The following is a 20,771-nucleotide window of genomic DNA, read 5'->3' on the forward strand; positions in this document are numbered from 1 at the left end:
TTTAAACTGACTGATTTATGAAAATTTGAATATCACTATTCAATAAAAAAAGGATAATTTTAGATTTTTCATCGATCGTTTCAAAGAAAATACGCCAATCAGCGCGCAGGTTTTTCAAGATTAATTGGCCTAAGATTATGAAAATGTTGAGTTTTTCTAAATTTTTAACATTCAAAACTTCATAAATCAGTCTTAGTTGATCGTGGAAAATAGAAACATTCATTCATTTATTTAAAATTTGGTGTGTCTTGAATATTTCTCAGAATCTGATACCTTACTGCATTAAATTTAGACTTCATAAGACTTTTCTTATTTCTCTTTTCATTCTTATTATTCTTTCTTAGACTTTTTGAAATATATTTATAGGCCGGAACAAAATATTATTATTGATTTCATTTCAATCCTTTTGAAAGCAAAACTAAAAACTGAACTTTATGCTGAATCTGAGAAATTTTTGTTGAATTATTCTTTGAGATATTACATAAATTATGAAAAATATTTTGTAGTTCACATAAGACTTAAATACCGAGCGATTCTGTTAGCAATACTAATATTCAATAATAATAATAATAATAAATAAATAACAATAAAGATGATAAATAAAATAAAACGCTTGGTTTTATTAAAAAATATCTTTATATTAATTGAAATTTCATCATTTCCACTTAAAATTAAAGTCGAAGTTTCACCGGAAATGACAACAAATTAGCAAAGTATATAGAGTAAATTGAACGCAACGATCTAAACAACAGTATAAGTTTGGTATGACTATCAAAATTTGAAGATTAAAAAGGTTTTGTTTGAGAATCTATTAAGAGACCAGTTACTTAAAATATTTAGTTGAAAATGGTAGCTAGCAGTAATACTGGCGAACCGGCTGGTCGCCAAAGACGGCTAGTAATAAATAAATTCAATTGTGCTTGAAATCAATAGACAGAAGCCTGAATTTCATGATTTGGTACAAAAATTCATATAAAATAGTTTTCTTACTTTCTATATTTTCCAGATTTTTTTTCTAATTATTAAAATTGGAAGTATACGTTAGATTCATTAGAAAAGGAGAAAAAATGGTTATAATAGTATTGTTCGATGCAATCGCAGTTTTATTACAGTAATACCAAATGAAGAATACAAATTCAAATGTAAGCCAGAATAAACAGCAAAATATCATCGTCGAATTAAATAGATTATGATAAAAAATTTATGATACAATTCCCTTTTTTAAAAAGCGCGGAATAATTTTTAATTTTATTGTCACACTGTATGGTTCTATTCAACTTGAAACGTTGAAAAAAAAAAACGGATTGTAAATTATGTATGGAATAAAGCTATGCTAAAAAACAAAACATTAGTTTTTAAAAAATCTTTATTAGAGAGGAAGAATTATATCATTCGCGTCCTTGAAATTAAAGCGATGTCTAAATAATTTTGTGAAAAAGTATTTCTTGAAGAATTTAATTTAAAATATGCTTCGAAAATCGGATTATTTATATAAGAAAACATTAGTTTGTTCTTTTCACCAATGAATACACATTTTATTCCAATTTTTAACCTTGTAGGATTAAAAAAAAGACAACATTAAAGAAAAACCTTTTAATATTTATCTAAATATTCGATCTCTTTGACTCAATAAGTGGAGAACGCAAATTTGTTCGATTCTTCTGCACCCAAAGAAATTCCTTCTTTAAGAATTTTGCTTAAATAATATTTGAATATTCAGATATTAACTTTTATTTTAAACTTTCAATAAACACTAACTTCTTTATTTATCTCATCATAAAATTAAACAAGGCCTTTAAGACATAATAAAAAATTTATATACTTAGAAAGCGAAAGCTTTAATTAGAAATCAAAACACGCCTCTTTATAATCATTCCAAATGCTCTTTTTCTCTTTTTAAATCATTATTGACATTGCTTTAAAAATTCTGCTTGCTCTCTAAAAATACGTATACAATCTTGATGATATAAAAATAGACAATCTTTATTCTTTTAATTTTAATCCACACTTTCATTCCAAAATAATAATAAATTAATCTGCCTAATCTAGTTGCAGGCGATCCATAAATTTTCCCACCTTGCAAGATAAAAAGAAAATTCTTATTTCGAGTGAAACAACTTATCCCTCACTGCTCGCTTCTGTATCATCACCCTTTGAACCTTAAAAAACAAAAACAAAACAAAAGAGAAAAAAACACCTGCACATCTACCGTCCCATAGCAACACCTGCACTTTATTCCCTATTGGGGAAAAATGCCCAACAAACACAGTGAGCCCTTGTTCTCTGACCACGTTGTTCCAGTGGTTGCCCCTAGGGAGATGCACGACTCTTCGCTCAAGTTCAAACTATCCCAGGCCACAGGCTGTCCAAACTAGAAGGTCGTTCACTTCTGTTCGGATCGGTTGGTTGTGCTTTCTTCTCCCCAGTGCAGGCAGCAAGCTTCAGCAGATCATCATTCGAACCCGCACCACACAGCAGCTAAGGTAAGGTAAGTGCTGTTTTCCCGTAGATTGCTCTGTTCTCTTCCTCTGGGTTTCTTTTTTTCGCTCAGTATTGCATAATCAGGCTGCGTAATTAACGGTTATTGAAGAAATGATGGTTTTACTGTTATGTGGACTGTCGCGCACGGTTATTCGTGCATTTTTAAAAAGTTTTATTTCAGCATTTTTTTTTTTTAAATTTTTTTATCCAAAAGTTAGATAAATACTATGCTGTATTACCGAAACCCGGAACTTCAGATATCGTTTATCGCAGAATAACCGCCCACCTTTTGGCCCCAGGATGATCTTGTTTTCCATCTCCCCCCCCCCTCTTTTTTTTAACGTATGGAAAGGTTTTGCAAGGTTATGAGAACTTTCTTTTGATTGCATTTTTTTAAATAACTGAATAAAAAAAGTAATTAAAACGTTTAGTTTATTTCATACGAAAGAATTAATTATTATCAATTTTGAAATTTCCATTTTAGTGACTTATGCTTATATACATTTGTAATTTTATGTTATGACTTGAAAATTATTTGAACTTTAATGAGTGCAAGAAGAATTTACAAGATAATGAAATTTTTTCTTTAATTATATTTTTAAGTATTAAAATAATAGAGATGTTTGGAATTAATTTGCTCACAAAAAAAATTATTAGTTTTTTTTTTTTTTGCAATTTAAAATTGTGTTGTAGTAGCTTGTGTTTACATGTTTATAACTTTATTATATGATTTGTAAATTATTTTGTTTTGCTTACATGCGAAGTTTACAGGATTTTGATAGTTATTCGTTACATTTTTTTTCGAAATAACTTAATAAGTAAAAAAAATGTATTTAATTAACTTTCATTATAAATATTTATTAAGTTGCACTTCATATCCCATCTATTTTGAGTCAAATTTTCTATGTGGCAATAAAGTACTTTTTAAATAAAATTTATTTAATTAGCAATGAATTTGTTGCATTTTTGTGTGTGTTCAAAAATTGCATTAACAAAATATACATAATGAAAATTTATTCATTAATTTAGTATTCTAAATTGGTTCTCTGTCGATAAAATTAAAATTTGTGTTTAAAAATTATTTTATATAGAAAAAATTATTTTAATTAAATGAGATATTATGGACATAGCAAAGAAATAAAATGCTTTTTAAGTACTTGAAAATTAAAAAGATAACAAAAGTTTGACCACTGTTTCTAATTTTTTATTCTGTTGATAAAATTAAGTAAAATCTATGTTTTAAAATTATTTTGTATTGGAAAAATTGTTTTGATTAAATGAGATATTATGGTCATAACAGTAAGATAATAAAATGCTTTTTAAATGCTTGAAAATTATAGATAATAAAAGTTTGACTATTATTTGTAATTCTTTTCTTCAGTAGACAAATGCATAGTGGTTTAATAGAAAATATTGTGCTATTTACTGTGCTTTATAGACGTGCATACTGTTCTTGCGATCACAAAGACTTCTGTTACTACATTTAACACACAAATAATTAATCATTGGATTCCAAAGTTAGCAAACGATTTCTAAAATGATTTTATACAATCCTTTTTGCATAATTCTGTCAAACGAACACGAAATTTCATAAGAAGGAACGAGATGAGACGAACTACTATATTACTTTTCATTTTCTCGCATATTTTGTATATGAAAAAAGAGAAAATATTGTAATAGTCGAACTCGAGATTTTGTAGAATCTCCATGGTTTTAGATCTCTTTTGGCCTGAAAAATACATATTTAAAGGCACGATAATACAAAAACTCTTTGAGTAAGGTTTATGAAATTTTGTTTATGGTCTTTACTTCATCTAATTTTGAATGATAAAATTTGATTTATATCAAATTTTGAATGAAATCCATTCAGAGGAAATTTATCTGTCTGGTTATCTAAGCGAATTTTATATCTAGATTTATGAAATTTAGTAAACAGGCTTGACATCTATAATGGAGATCCGTATTTAATTTGGAGACAAATCTTTGAAGGGAATGGCTGTCTGTACTTAAGCATCATGTAGATAAATAAAATTTGATATGTGATCTTGCGACTATAATTGCAGTTTTGTGTCAAATTTTCGTTTCAGTTGGTTGAAAATGTTGTCTAATATATACGTTAGATTTCTTGCCAGCGATTAATCGCAAAAAATGCTACGAATAACTTACTAATAGGTTCTTTCATAACAATTGTTTCGTCTCAGTTTTGTCAATTACACTACGAAACATTCAACTCTCTGAAAATAAAAATCTGAGCATCTGTAGTTCTCATACAGGGGAAGGGAGATAAAGTTTATTTATAAATACGAGACTATTTTTAGGAGATAAATCCTGATCATTTATAACATTTTAAGAATACTGTAATGGAATGTCCGAGCTTAAAAACACTACTAAGATATGCAATTTCCATAATAGCCTGAAATAAATTTGACATAAAAAATCATATTTGCAATTTTTTATGAATTTTTAGCAAATTGCAAATATTTTATCACATATTATATAGATATTCATCTACTAGAAGATGTTATTTCTTAAGACTTTTAACCAAGGTTTGTAATATATTTTCGCGTTAATTTTCATTTTTCATTTCTATCTCTGTTCTTATCAACGTTTTGCCAAAATGTTAGGTCATTTTTCACTTGAATTTCAATTAAAAGAGCTCGGAATTGTACAGTAAGCATCTACTTAACAATCGTTATATTTGCAAAAATGCAGTATTGCATTTGGAAATTGTTCACCTATTCACGATTCTATTTGGACCAAATACTATTACCAAAATAAAGGTAGTGTTTCATCTTCCAGATAAAACCAATGATGTATTCTTCTTGCTTTTATAAATCACCTATTTCTTTAACGCACCTTATATTATTTCATTTACAATAACGACATCCTGGAATCCATCCTTACCGAATTACAAAATTCCCAAGGTGACAGATTACATTTCAAATTTGGATTGAAATGCAAATCATGTTCGGAAACATGATTATCTTTTATGCAGATGCGCAATCTAGCCTAAGGTGGGCGATATATTTCAAATTTACGCCTCAGGACTCAAAAAGTCCTTTTAAATCTTCAAATTATTCTTTATTTTATGAACTTTTCATGCTTATTGAAACGTGTAATTTGCTAAAAAAAGGTTAATGTAGTTGAAAAAAGTTAGCTTAGAAAAAAAGGCTACTTAGTAGTAACATTCTTAAGTCAAACGAAGTAATTCAGATTTTTTTTCCTTCTTATTTCTTATCTATTTGTAATGTTTTAAACCTTTTCTGTCCGATTCTTCAAAAGATTTCCATATTTTTTTTTTCATTTTGGACCTTATAAATCTGCCAGTAAGCGTTAAAATAAATATTGTTGTAAATTTTAATTATTCCTCTTTCGTTTCGGATTTTCCATGAGATGGCATTTAATTCAGTCTATGCAAGATGTTTTGTTAAGTTACCCTCTCTCCCAGGTTCAATAATTACTCGTAAGCATGAAAATGGTGCCTTCCATCTCTGGATGAATCTCCCTCTTAATTTATTTAATATATTTTGTAATATTTTTTGCACTTTTGTTAATGACTAGTCGCCTTTTACGACCAGCAGATTCGCCGAGGATATTGATTATTTAATTTAATTTATATCGTTTAGATATGAAGACATCATTTCCGTATTACATCTGATTGCCATATAATAAAACTGTGTTATTTTAATTGTCTTGCATATTTTTTGTTCATTGTATGATTGAGCGTTTTTAATGGAGATCAGTCCCATGACATTATAGCACTATCAAAAACATAAATATCCAATACGTAAAGGCACTATTGAAAATCTAAATATCTTCTAAACATCACAGTACTGTAAATTTACATTTTTATTTTTGCAAATCACAGATAGAAATTACACATATTATATAAAAAGGAACCTTCTTCCTTAGTTTTCAACAATAGAGGAAAATTCCGCTATTAAATGTTTGCTGAAATAATGAAAATAGTTTGAATTTCAGAGAAAAACTGTTATCTATTCTTGAAAATCAAGCAAAAATATAAATAAATTCAATACAATTTGAACGGATATTAATTTGGTATCATTAAAAAGACATTTAAAAAAATTTAAAACGGTTTAAAATACATTTTTCTACAAAAATATTTATAGATTATTGTTGAAAACCCCCAAAATTGAGTGTTATTTTTATTTAATTAAAACTCTAATTAAATTTTCAAAAAATTGCTTCGATGTGCACTTTTCTATTTTCCTATATGTGTGTGTGTGTGTGTGTGTGTGAGTGAGTGTGTGTGTGTGTGTGTTTGTGGGTGTGTGTGTGCCAAATATTTTGTAGGTTTAGGTCAAATAACCCGACCTGTCTAGTGCCGATACACACACACACATTCATCTTTATTATAAGCAGAAATTACAGAAGCAGATGTTTTTTCATTAATAAAGAATGCAATCTTTTTTTCCTCACAACCCAACATTTTTTTACAAATATTCCTTTTGTTACGGCGAAACTGCATTTCTTGATAGAGTTTAATATAGCTTAATATACTTTTCTTTTGTAAAAGAACAATGTGCATTTATGAGCCATACAGAATTATAACTACTTTTCCTGCTCATGAATCGTTAATTTTTTGTATTCATTTTTAATTTCTTTCCTTTCTTTGTTAATTTATTCCTGTTTTATAATAAGTATAGAAAGTTTTGTTATATTATAAATTTAATAGACACTTTCCTTTTTCCCCTCCTAAATATCTCCGACAACCTTTCGAGTCATTTTCTTCTCAAGAGAATTCGTAATGAACGCGTGAAACAATGCGTTGAAGCAGCTTTCATCATTAATGTGTTCGCATATGAATGAATTTGAAGGTATTAACCTTTACATGCTAACAATGCCTAAGCACATGTATTTCCTCATCTTGAAAGAAAAATTTTGATTCTTTCAAACCTTGTTTCATAATAGCTATTATCTACTTTTAGGTGACCAGTTAAAGGAATTAATGACTGTTTTTACGTACAAAATTGCATAAATTTCGTTCTTCGAATTGAGTGATCCTGTATCAGAGGATAAAACTACATTTTAAAGGAAATTCTGGAGAGATTTGGAAACCTCTACTATTTATTTTATTATAAAAAATTGATTCGAATCTTGTAGAATGGCATTTATTCATGCTGATAATTTAATTATGGAATCCTTTGGCTATCGTATCTTACGAAAAAGGTTATGACGTCATAACTGAACGCAAGACATCACAGTTGACCTGCGCATTTACATTTCTAATGTGACGCATGTATCTTGAAATGAGCGTATTGTTTTATTCTTTTTTCATGCACATTTCTTTTTACTGAAATCGTGTTTTAAATGTTCTCAAAAATCGGGAATGAATGTTATCTTTATACAATGCTATAAACTTTCCTTTGGGAGGATTGCAAATGCATTGCTAACATCTAATCTATCAGCATTTGAACTGGAATAACATCTAATTTTATTTCTGATTTCTAAACAAATTTTTGAACTTTGTGATGGTTATTTTTCATTCTTAACTTTATTATAAGATTCGCTGCATTCCTCCCGATTCGTTGCTGTACTCGTCCACTAAAAATAACATAGACAGTTTTGATTTGTTTTTATAATTCTTTGTAATTTCGCAAAATATCTTGTCGATTAATTTCGCTTGTTCCATAATTATGAAAAATTATTAAATTGAACTTAAATTAAATTAATTTTATTGAAACTTTGCTTGTTAATAAAAGAATAAATAAATATGCCTATAAGAATATTTATTAAATTTTCAATTTATATGAAAACTTAATAAATTTTACTGATTCTTTTTTAGAAAATTGAAGAAATTGTGAAATATCAATAGTTGATAATCTTCGATGTATGATCGACGATCGAAATTTTATTTTTAAATTTATATATTTTTTATTTATATTGATAGTTAATTATTTTCTTCATTTCAAACACAGTCTGTCGTGCATGTTACTCGTAAACATTTTTGATAACGCAAGCAGTGATAACTTTGTTTTTATGCTGATAACTTCGTATTTACTATTTACTACTTTTTTATATATGAATTAAATGATGGTTATGTTATTTGTTGCTATACTTTTTTCTATACATAAAAAGTTTTTGGTTTCTGCTTTTATAAGTATTGGATAAAATAAAATTTTCAGCTAAATGAATGAAATTTCTTAATGCTTATAATTTTTCAGCTTGTACAGATTCGCCTAATGTATAACTACTGTAATAATTTATTAGTATCAGCCTAAATTACTATTTTATGTTATGATAATATTTTTTTTATTATATTTTCTTAAATAAAAGTTTCAGATAGTTTTCAATTTGAGCAATGCTTTGAATTTGCTATGAAGATAAATTAGTTTGAGAAATATTATTTCATTAAAAAGGTTTAAAATTGTCAATTGAAAAACAATTCGATTAAAATCACTACTTTTATTGTAAAGTCATGATTTTAACGGGATAAATTATACATTTTTAATAGTTATTTAACTATTTTTGAATAGGCGCCATTTTATTTCACCCTTTCTTTTTTTTTTATCAAGAAAGTTTTATTGAAAAAAACTACTTTCATTAAATCTATATCAGTATGTTATATAAAACAGCATTATTGAAATCACAGATTTTTTAACCATTTAGTATTCTTTTAAAAATACATTCTTTTAAAGAAAATCCAGGATTTATTTTTTGTGCAGAAGTAATTAAAATCTTATGTTCTGGAGTATTTTAGTTTAAAATTAAAAATTAGCCGAAGGAAATTTATTTGATCAGTACTTTTTGGAATTTGATGCAGTTAAAGAATCATACTGAATTTTTTATTTTACCTTTAGATTAAAAGTTATGCACCATTTAAATTTTTATGACCGAGAAAGAAAAATTAAAAAAAAAAAAAAATGAAGCACGTTTTCGACCATGAGTCATGCTTGTGATTCATACCTTCTGATTAGATGACCTCTTCTCTGCTATTTCGTAATTACAGCTGAAAGGGTGTCATCTAAGTAAGTAATCAGTGTGAAATACAGATGCCAGTCAAATGACGTCAACGGGAACCAACATACTCATGCATAGATTAGAAAAAATGTTAAAATGTATAAAATTTATCATAGACAGTTATGTGTGAATTTTTGGCTATGTTAATATGATGAAAAATAAGAAATTTAATTAAAAATATTTGGAAGAACTAAAAAAATTGGAAGCGTTTCAGAATGTTAAAAATTTGATAGAAGATAAAAACAAATTATTAAATCCTCACATTCTACTTAAAAAATTTTCATTTAAAAATTAATAATAATAAGATAAATAAATTTAATCCACTCAAATACTGAGAAAAATTGTTCTAAACAACTGATTCAATCTGGACACATGTGAAATAAATTATTTTCAAAATATTGGCAATAATTATTCTAAATATTTTGAACAGATTGTTTTATTGATTTTGGAAGAAGCAATAAATAATTTATGTGCATAAGCAATACATAATTTATGCACGCTAAAGTCTTGTACAAATTTGCTTAAATAGAAACCAGGAAACATGCTGAAATCGAGGAAACATATTATATATCTAAAATCTTGGATGATGGACACACGGATAATTCTAAAATATCTGGTGCAAAAATGTCAAAGCAGGTTGAAAAGCTCTAAATATGCTGATTTCGTAATAGAAAGTGTGGCACATTGAAATGATAAAATGAGTAATATGCTTTGATAAAATTCAATGATAAGGTAGTCACTGATATGGTTATATTTAAATCTGCAGGTTAACATCTAGCATTCTTTAATTTGGAGATATCATGATACAAATGCCTCTATTACAAGGAAAAAAAAATTCTATTAATGTTTGATTTATCATAATTGGTTATATTTTGGGGTAATTAACTAGTATGGATCCCCAAATGCTTAGGATAGTGTTGTTAATAGTTTGTTCCAAATGTTGAGGATGGAGTCAATAGAAAATAAAACTCAGCCTTGTAAACAACTATAAAAGTATTTTTTTTTTTTTTTTCATTTCTGGAAATAAGAAATATAGACTTCGAGACTTTGTTATACTTCAAGAATGGCATTTTTCTAATCTTGACACTCTATATTTACGCTGTTGCTTGACATAGTGCATAATTATTTAGCAAAATAATATATTCTATCTGAAAAATTCTTCTGAAAATTGATCTGTACATATATCGTTCCAATACAACGAAGAACAATATTTCAGCAGTAATTGGAGAATTTTGTCTTAATTCTCCTATGATCTTTTAATTCAAAGGAGTGAACTCATTTCTTGGTGCCTTAACCACATTATTTTACATGTAGGAAATTCAATTTTGGGGAAAACGATTAAGAGTATGATCTGAGAAAGTAAATTTGAATCCGAGAAAAATCTAGTGATTTGATTGCCGTTTGTCATTGAAAATGCATATGAAATATCTTATATATTTTTAATGATTGCCATCCGATGGTACGACACTTATTTCTTCAAGACTTATTATAAAGAAGTGTTTATAATAGAAATTAATCCTTTATAATAGAATTTAGAATATCTATTTTAAAAGGTTGAATGAATAAAGTACGTGTTTCTTTCTTATTTTACTACTGCTAACACATTTTTGACAAATATTTTAAAGTCATTTTGTGCAATAGAATCTTTCTTATCCGATAACAAGGGGATCTCATTGAATCAGACTCGAATACATATTTAATAAAATATAAATTTTTAAAACATACTGTTGTTAATTTTTTGCTATACCTTATGTAGAAATATAATGCTTTTTTTATGTTTTGACACCTCTTAATCCTAGAATGCATGACTTTTTATTTTTTACAAAAAAAAAAAAAAAAAAAAATGTCAACGTGTTTTGAATAACAGCATATAATGCAGAAAAATTATTTTTTTCTGGAAATTAATAAAAATATGTTCCACATGGCTACATTATGAACTAAACATTATCTTAATAACACTATAACAATTCGGAATTAAAATAAATGTCCCTTTTCAATATCGGTCTTTTCTATAAATATTTATCAAAAAGCATTTAAAAAATTTCCAAAACCCATTATAGCCCTTTGGAACAGTCATGTGAAGCTTATAAATGAAGATAAAAACGTGTAGCCAAATGACAGCACAATGCACTATAGGATAAATGAGTAATATCGAAAATGATATGCGTTTTTTAAAATCAAAACCCGTACACGCAATTTAATTCCTGAAAATTAAAATCATAGAGCATTTTCAAATCCCTATGTATATCATCGATTGGAAGTTGCGTTTATGTGTATTTGCCATAACTATGGAACAAAGATTTGCACATGTCATTGATCCTGTCTTCCAGAGTTCATAGAGCTAAATTAGCACAATTTAGCTAAATGTGGCATTTGTGCAATTAAATCCCAGCAAGCCATAAACCTGATTATAAACTTAAATTTTAACTCTCAAAAGTGGCGCTAGTTTATTCAATTAAGAGAGATTTTACTATATTTATAAATTATGATACCTAAAATTTATACCGATTCCATCTATATTTCATTAAAAGTTATATTTGCCAAATTCGATGCAATTCACACCTTCATGAAGAGTAGAAGACTTTTTTAAATAATTCATTAGTTCTTTTAATGCTTCTTGATTTAATGGGACAAAGTGCGGCCAACCATCGAATGCAAGAAATGGTAACATCGACATCAAAGAAACTTGATCATCATTAACTTCCATTTGATCGCATCTAGAATGAATCAAACTTCGTTGCCAAATTTGTTTGACACAGAAAAAAATATTATGCTCGAAGGCCATCAGCAATCTCAAAATCATCTGATCTAAAAAAAAGTCGTTTTCTTTATGTGAAAATATTGCGTCAGAACACAAATCTTTTCTTAATGTATGTAATCATTCGTAGACTTGTTAAAAGCGCGAAATTAATTCATTACTTTTCCTTATGTAAAAAAAAGGTTCCATCTTTAAATAAAAAAAGTTATTACGTACACCACAATTACTTTTCTTCTTCTCTGGAATTGAAAGAGTTTAATCACCATAATTAATGCTGTGAACGTTCTTGTAATAATGATGTGAACTTTGTATTCATAATTACTTTTCTGTTTTCCTGAGAAAGGGCAAACTTCATCGGTAGAAAGTTCTCATATCTGTGTCACAGCTATTTATGTAACAATGAGAAGTTGTTAAAAAATAAAGGAGATGATGTCATGGTTATGCATATTATGACTTCAATAAGCAATTTCAATTTGGATATGAAATTAATTTGTAGTAATTCAAAATTATGCTAATAGCGTAGTGATAATATATTAAAAGTCATGGAAAAATTTTCTACATTAACAGGCAATTAAGTCAATCAAAGGATTTTGTAATTGAACATTTGAAAAATGAAAAGGGCCTTAAGTTTAAAACTAATAGTTGTATTTCGAATAGACGAAAGTAGATTTAAGAATCTTAGTTTATTTTCTGGCATACGTTTTTCCCCCTTACTAATACTGTGTATAAATATACTAATATACTGCCCCAATAATTCCAATTATTATTACAATCCAAATTATCTGAAAAAATAGGAACTATTTGCAAATACAAATATTTCATTTTACAAATCTGAATATTTAATTAAAATGCTGAATTTATACTTTCATTTAAAAGAAAATGCAATAAGTTATTTTTACTCATATTCCTTCAAGTGGGAGGTCCAGTTTTTATAAAAACAACTATTATAAAGAATTTCCATTTCATTTTATCTTCTAGTAGTATAGCGTATTTATTAGAGAATTTCAAAATTGGACAGACGTAAAAATATAGACATGATTAAACTTTTTGGTTATCCAACTGATGTATTATTGTATATGTTGAGAAATTTGAGCGCTGATAAAAACAATTGCCGTTCTGTTATTTATTATGCATCTGTAGCATTATAAATCCACTTTTAAAGAGCTTATATAAACCTTCTTGAAACAATTTAAGCTGTCAAACTAATGTGAAAAACTTTAAATCAGAAGATGATTGCATATGATGAGATTTGTGCATTTTTTTCAGTAGCTCTTTTCAGGCATGTTTTGACTTTTGCTTTGATGTTCAAAAACATATATTAATATTTTTTAAAAGTTCAATCAATATTTCTTCTTTAAAGTTAAATTCAGCAGTAAAATAATATTAAAGTTCTGGAAAAAACCTTATAATTATTGCAGGGACAAAAAGTTATACAAACATATTTGAAATAAAGTGCGTATATATTATATAATTTAATGTAATATATTTTTTGAAGGTTTTAGTTTATTTTGAGCTTTTTTTATAGTATTTTTGATATTGGACTTCATCTTTTATTACTGCAGGATTTTACTTATAAACTAAAAAATGCTTAAAAACTGAAATAAAAAATAATCAATAGTTTGAACGCAATTTCAATCATCCAAAACTATCTGGATATGAACAACATATCTATCAACTGTACAAATTACTAGTGTTAAATAGTTTTTTATTTCAATTTTGTTTTGGAAATTCTATTTTCTTAAATTTTTTTTCTGAATAATAATCGAGATGTGGTTTTTCAATTGAAATCACCAAAATTCTTTTTTTTCCTTGTAAATAAATAGATTCCTTGAATTTTCTCGTGAAATAATTTGTTTTGTGCATTAGATTAGACTCATTTTTAAATGAAGAAGGAAAAGGCTTATTTTTCTGTATGAATCAAATTATTAGAGTGAAAGAAAATTTTACTTTTCTAGTTTACTTTGATTTTAAATTTTCAAAATTAAAAAATTTTGATGCCAAAATTTCTTTCTAAGAATCTCATTTTGTTTATTAAATTTCATGTTTTTAGACGATATGTTTTATAATATTGAGATAATGTAAAAATAACATTTTTAAATTTTTATATTTTTAAATGCTAAATTTGTTTATTAAAATAAATTAATATTATCCCGTAGCATGTTTTTATTCTTTTTCTGATAAATTCTTCTTTCTTTTTCTGATTATGCCTCAATCTTGTTTAGTTTATTCAAACAGATATTTTTTTCAAGTGAAATTTTATGCATTTTATAGTATATAACACAAACAAAAAACAGCGATTAAAAATGTTTTTTAATAAAATATCATTTTTTTTTTGTATTTCCATGTATGGTTTAATTTTTAGGTTATGAGTGTAAATCAGTGAACTTAGATTATTTTTTTAATAAAAGATTACCTTTTGAATTTTATTTCGCTTTAAGATTATTTTTTTCGAAGGGGAAATTTTTTTGCTTAGATTCTAGATTTTCTTGCAAGCGAAGAAAAGTGAAAATAAAATCTGGAAATAAAAGTAATTCAGTATAATGAAAAGGAAATCTTTCCTTAACTTAGTGTAGTTTTTTTTTGTGTGTGTCCATTTGTCTAAAAGAATTGGATAGATTTTTGTAAGATACTAAGTTTGAGATTATTAGAGTTGTATTCTCGTCTCGCACTTCCGCAGTCTCTTTAATCTAACATTATCCATACTTCAGTTGTATTAATAAAAGAAGTCGATCTGAAGATTCATTCACGATCTAATAATTTAGATTAACAAATACGTCTTTTGGTCTCATAACAATAAAAAAATGAGGGAGTAAAGGTTTGACCCAGTGCTGACATTTCTTGCAAGGAAACTAGATTAAATATATTATTGCGGTTAATTTTCAGAGTCAACATGTTTTCGAAATGAAGCGCACTATAATTTCTTATCAATGCTATCTCAGATAGTCAATTGAAAATAAGGATAAAAGAGCGGATATTAAATCGAACTTAATTTAAACAATAGACAGCTGTGCTTACCAAACGATTTATCACATAGATATTTAGTAGGTTAAGTGGAAAATCCGGCTTTTTGCAAAGAGCATTGTCATTTCTCTGTATGCTTGGTGGATCGGAAAATGGTTTATTGCAAAACGAAGGCGCTCTTTGCAAATAGCCGGAATTTTGCTTTGTCTGAGACATGTACAAAGTGGAAATTTTTGTAATATTTAAAGTGCTTACATAGAGTTAAAGCAGAAGTTCACTGTGGAGAACTTTGATATATATTTGTAGACTTTTGAATAATAAAAACTATTCTTTTAAAAGCTTTATATTTTCTTAACGTAAAATGGCTTATAGCAAAACGACAGCGCTCTTTACAAGTATTTGGAATACACAATTCCTGAAACATATACAAAGTGAAAATTTTTCATGATATTTAAAATGGTCACAAAAGATTGAAGCAATAGCTCACTATGTAGAAGTTTGATACGTATTTGTAGAATTAAAGACAGTGCAGAAATTTTACTAAGCGTTAGTGTAGTGAAATTTCTGAATGATAAAAACTATTCATTTAAAAGCCTTATGTCTCTTCTTAATATACGATTTCATGCCTAACAGTTACAGTTTTATGAATTTTTACTACTTCAAAAGATATCATTTTTTATTTTTAAAGATTTTAAAATGCGTAAGAATATTTAAAATAAATATATTTGACAATACGATTATTTTTTTCAGAAAGATTTTTATCCCCTTCATTCATTTTAACCATTTAAAGGGCCATTTTGTTTCTAGTCATATTATGTTAAAATATTTTTAGGCTTGAAATTAGAATAAGAAAAGGGATTCATTTAGCTTATTAGATAGATTAATTAATTAGTTTGGGTAATTAATAATCTATACTTATAATAAAGCTCAATATGTGTGTGTGTGTGTGTTGGCGCTCTACAGGCCAGGTCATTTGACATACAGCTACCAAATTTGATACATGCATACCTTAGAGGTCGGGAATGTGCACCTGGGGTCCCTTTTTTGAAATTTTAATTAGAATTTTAATTATTAATTAAAAACTAACTTTCCCGCCAAAAAAATCTTCTATTTTCCCCACCGCCAACTTTTCCGCCAAAAAAATCTTCCATTTTTCCCACCGCCAAATGAGTACAGCTTCAGTTTTTTTTTCTTCTCCCAACAGTAAAGAGGCTAGGGTTAACATTTTTCGGCGGATTATTTCAAACGATTCTGTTTATTTTCTTAATGTTTCATGCATTTAAAATGAAACATTGTTAATGAATCCATGTTTCAGATTCATTCTGAAGTACTTTTGATTTAAAATAACACAGAATAAAGGAAATTAAAAATGTATAATCTGCATAGCGTTACCCCAACTGGCGTAGAAAAATTCACGCATTTGCGTTAGCGTAACTGGCGAAGAAAATTCACGCATGCGCATTGCGTTGCCATGACAACCATTATTAACGGATGATTTAAATTATTTTTAGGTTAGTTGCATGCTTTTGTAAGTAAATTGTATTTATGTTAGTTATATATTTTTTTGTATATGATTCTAGTTTTAAGTACATCGTTTTTTAAGTAGTTTTTTTTAAACCTGTTTTCAATGATTTAAATTATTTTTAGGTTAGTTGCATGCTTTTGTAATTAAATTGTATTTATGTTAGTTATATATTTTTTTGTATATGCTTATAGTTTTAAGTACATCGTTTTTTAAGTAGTTTTTTTAAACCTGTTTTAGACCGATTATTTTAAACGATTCATTTTATTTTCTTAGTGTTTGATGCATTTAAAATTAAACATTGTTAATGAATCGATCTGTTCATGATGAATCTGAGAAAATTTTGTTGACAAATTCTTGAGATATTACATAAATTAAGAAAGATATTCTTTAGTGCCCATAAAGTTTAAACGCTCAGTGACTCTATTATCAGTAATCATATTATTAAAAAAAATGCTTTGTTTCAGTAAAAAATATTATTATATTAATTGCAGATTAATCATTTACACTTTAATTTAAACCATAAATTCTACGAGGGGTAACAGAAAATGAGAGAGATACATATCACGTTATGACTGAAGGCCTTTATAATATTATGAGTGAATTATATGACTATCAAAATTTGAAGTTTTAAAATATTTTGCTGAAGAATCTATTAAAGTTGGAATTGCGTAAAATATTTAATGGTACGACCGGAGTTAAGAGACCTGCTTTGCGCAATTTTTAAAAATCGCCAACAACGGCCTTGCGAAATGTTCAAAAGCAAAGGAGCAGATGTTCAATTATAGTGCATAATAAAGATTGCCAGCTTTGGCGCGTTATCGCAACTTGGCGAAGAAGGGGGTTAAACTCCGGTTGAACCTATTTAATTATTAAAATTTAAACGAACATTAAGGTTGGCGAACCGGCTAGTTAAGTAATAAATCAAGGCACATCATTTTGTCTGAGTTAAAGAACTGAAGCATCTAAGTTTCTGATTTACTAAAAAAATGTGTCAGAACTTATGCCAACCTACATAATTTCATACAGAGATTAATAAAATTGGTGGGCAGCATACTTCCCACGGCCCTAGAAAGGGTTAAAACCTATTTTATAAAAATGATATATTGGTAATACTAAATTGTCTTTAATATTCAAGATCCAGCCTATAGCATTAATATGATAATAAATTTGGTCGTAAGCAATTTTACAGGTGAATTCAAATTAAATAATAATGGCAATCGAATGGTTTTTATTGATAATATGTATTTTTCCATGTACTATTTCATTGACGGACAAGTGGTATTGTTGCCTAAATTTAGATAGATTGCCCTAGGCGTCCTCAAACCTATATCTAAGTGATAAGTAGTTCACGGTCGTTCGTCATTCTGCTTATTATCTCTAAAAGTCGAGACGATTAACGCCCGCCGTAAACATAGACGATTGTCTAGCAGTGTTCTTGTCGTGGACAGACAGTAACAACATTGGAGGGTTAGAAGATGTTTTAAGGAATCATAAAAAGCGTTCCATTAAGCAAGTGGCACAAGATTTCCGTCGAGAATCCCGGAAGAGTGTCTAGAAAAGAAATTGCATACATTGTACTTAGGTTAATATTTGTGAACATGCTCATTAAAATGTAGCAAGAATTTACCAATGAGCATTATTAGATTAATGCAACCATTAGCGAAATACAACCATTTCGACCATCACCACCTGTGAAAAGGATAAATTTTATTCCTTTATATTCAAATGCGCTAGTATGTTTGTCTGTATAATTCCGCTATAAATTATTCGTTTTGCTCAATTAATTTGTGTCCTGCGTTAATTATTTTTAGGAAACAAAGAGTAGACAGATGTTAAAATATACACCTAAAATGTGCATTCTATATTGGAGAAATATACTGACAGCTTTACTTAAATTGTAAAACACTTTGCTACAATCAACAACAGTGTAGTCTTAGGAAATAACGAGAGGGAAGTGGATCAATAATACGCGCTGGATAAAATTACGTTCAGTAAATAATTTTTTAAAAGAATATTTGTTAAACATAATTAAAATTTAAAAAAAATATGTATTATGTAAAGAAGCCTCATTATTGATGTAAATAAAAAAGAAAAAAAATGAAGCGAATGATAATTTAAAGGATTTTTTATTATTGTTAATAATGTTGGTCCATTATAAAATTATTACTTAAAAGCTTTTCGGTTTTGCTTGTGAAAATGGCTTCAAAAAATTCACGAAAAGCATCGCAGAATTTTTCTACTCCTTTCATAAAACTTCCCCTTCTGTCTGTATTTGGATGAATCTCCCCTGCAAAAATCAGATAATTTCAGCCCCCCTTCCTTTTTTTTAGCAATTCATTTTAATCTATCCTCTGCATCATTATGACTGCTTTTTAAATCGGTTAGTGTTACAAGATAATATAATTATTTATTAATCTTTGAATTTTTGTACACTATTGAATTTTTCAATACTGATTCCCAAATTGCAAGTTGTTTTATTCGTTTTGCTTCATTTTTATTCCATAGAAACCCTTAAAACTGTAGACCACTTCCGCTGACTTTCTACAATCGAATGCACTGCGTGTGAATAAGTTCTAACGGCATGCAAATTACATAGAAATGATTAAGATATCGCGTGTATGGAAAATCGAATGCTACAAATCCTCTCGTCGAGGATTTATTGTGTTGATGAGCTACCAACAAAGAACGCGGATTAGCATTGCCGCAAATCCGCGCTTGACAAGGATTTACTGCATTGATGAGCTACCAACAAAGGTATTTGCATAGCTACTTCCGCATTTGGTCTTTTCTGTCCTTCACCCTTTTGAAAAAAGTAAAAAAAGGAGTTCAGTTGGATCATTTCCTCTTTATCGTATCACTTAACTGCAAGAAAAAAAAAAAAAGGTATCGAATAAATCTCTTCTCTTTGAACACGTTATTGCTAGGAGCATTGGTGGGTAAGTTTTCAAGAAGCTATGCAACAAATACATCTTGAAGCGCATCACCCAATAAAGTGCTTAGTTTACACGAATCTGTTGATGTGGTGCAAAAAAGAATAAAAGGAAAAGAAAATAAAGAAAGAAAGAAGAAAAATTCAAACAGCTGATTCCCCGTTGACCCGATACTTTGAGGTCTATGCCCTCATCTTGTTGTGCGATTGAAAGTCAGCGTAAACAGGATCGCCGGGTCATCGTGGAAATATAGAGTGCTCGTGGAAAAAAAGTCGAAGCAAATTTTTAACTGCCTCGGACATCATGAAGCAAGGTCGCTCTGAAAGACCAACCTTGAAAAAGAAAATATGAAACTTCTGGTCAGTTTATTGATTGGGCATCATTAAAACTTCTAGGTAGCGTAATTACAAGGTCTCTTTTAATTAATCATTTCTCACAATAATTATCTGTCCCTGAATTAAAAATTTCTGCATTAAAAGGACAGTAAAGAGTATATTTTTCCTCACAAGAACGGCTTTTACTCTCCAGTTTTCCTGTGAAAATAATTTATAAATACTGCGACATAATGTTATCACTTTATTTTCGATTATTTTTTTATAATCGAAAATAAAACATAAATATGTGTAATATATATTTATTACACATATTTATGTTACTAGGTATCATCTCTAAAATACGCATTTTGAAATCGCAAAATATTATGGGAAAAATTGTAGCGTTATATTTTCAAGCTCATTTATTACATTATAAATAATTGGCTGTGGATTGAATTGGAGTAGGTTAATTTCTGTGTAGCAATTAACACACAGCTTACCTTAGGGAGTCCGAAATCCTGAAATTAGATGTTGATTCCCATTTGCGTATCTGTGTCAAATTAATGCCATCTGATAACTACGCAGAAAACAGCATTTGTTGTCTTTTAATATAAAATAATAGCTCGAAGTCTAATACTTTATTTTTTGTATTTTTAATGCAAAAAATTAAGGAATTCTTAAAAATGTGATTGATAAAACTATTTTTTAAGAAGAAAGTCTACTTTCTGTAAATCCTTTTAGTGGCATATTATTTTACTAGAATGTGCTATTGTGGGAAAGCCATTTTAATACCATTTTAAAATTTAAACAAAAAAGTGTTT

At 28.0% G+C, this 20,771-nt stretch overlaps 1 protein-coding gene across 2 annotated transcripts in view; it reads left to right on the forward strand.

Moving 5' to 3' along the window:
- The first annotated feature begins 2,331 nt into the window (after positions 1-2,331).
- LOC129969596 (protein phosphatase 1 regulatory subunit 14B-like) overlaps positions 2,332-20,771 on the forward strand; it is a 62,810-nt gene continuing 44,370 nt past the window's right edge. Inside the window, exon 1 of one of the 2 annotated variants that reach the window (XM_056084234.1) lies at positions 2,332-2,488. The gene's annotated coding sequence lies outside the window, so the exon portion shown is untranslated. The remainder of the gene's footprint in view (positions 2,489-20,771) is intronic. The other variant, XM_056084235.1, reaches the window with a different exon arrangement.

Source organism: Argiope bruennichi, chromosome 5, assembly GCF_947563725.1.
Source record: "Argiope bruennichi chromosome 5, qqArgBrue1.1, whole genome shotgun sequence".
NCBI classification, from domain to species: Eukaryota; Metazoa; Arthropoda; class Arachnida; order Araneae; family Araneidae; genus Argiope; species Argiope bruennichi.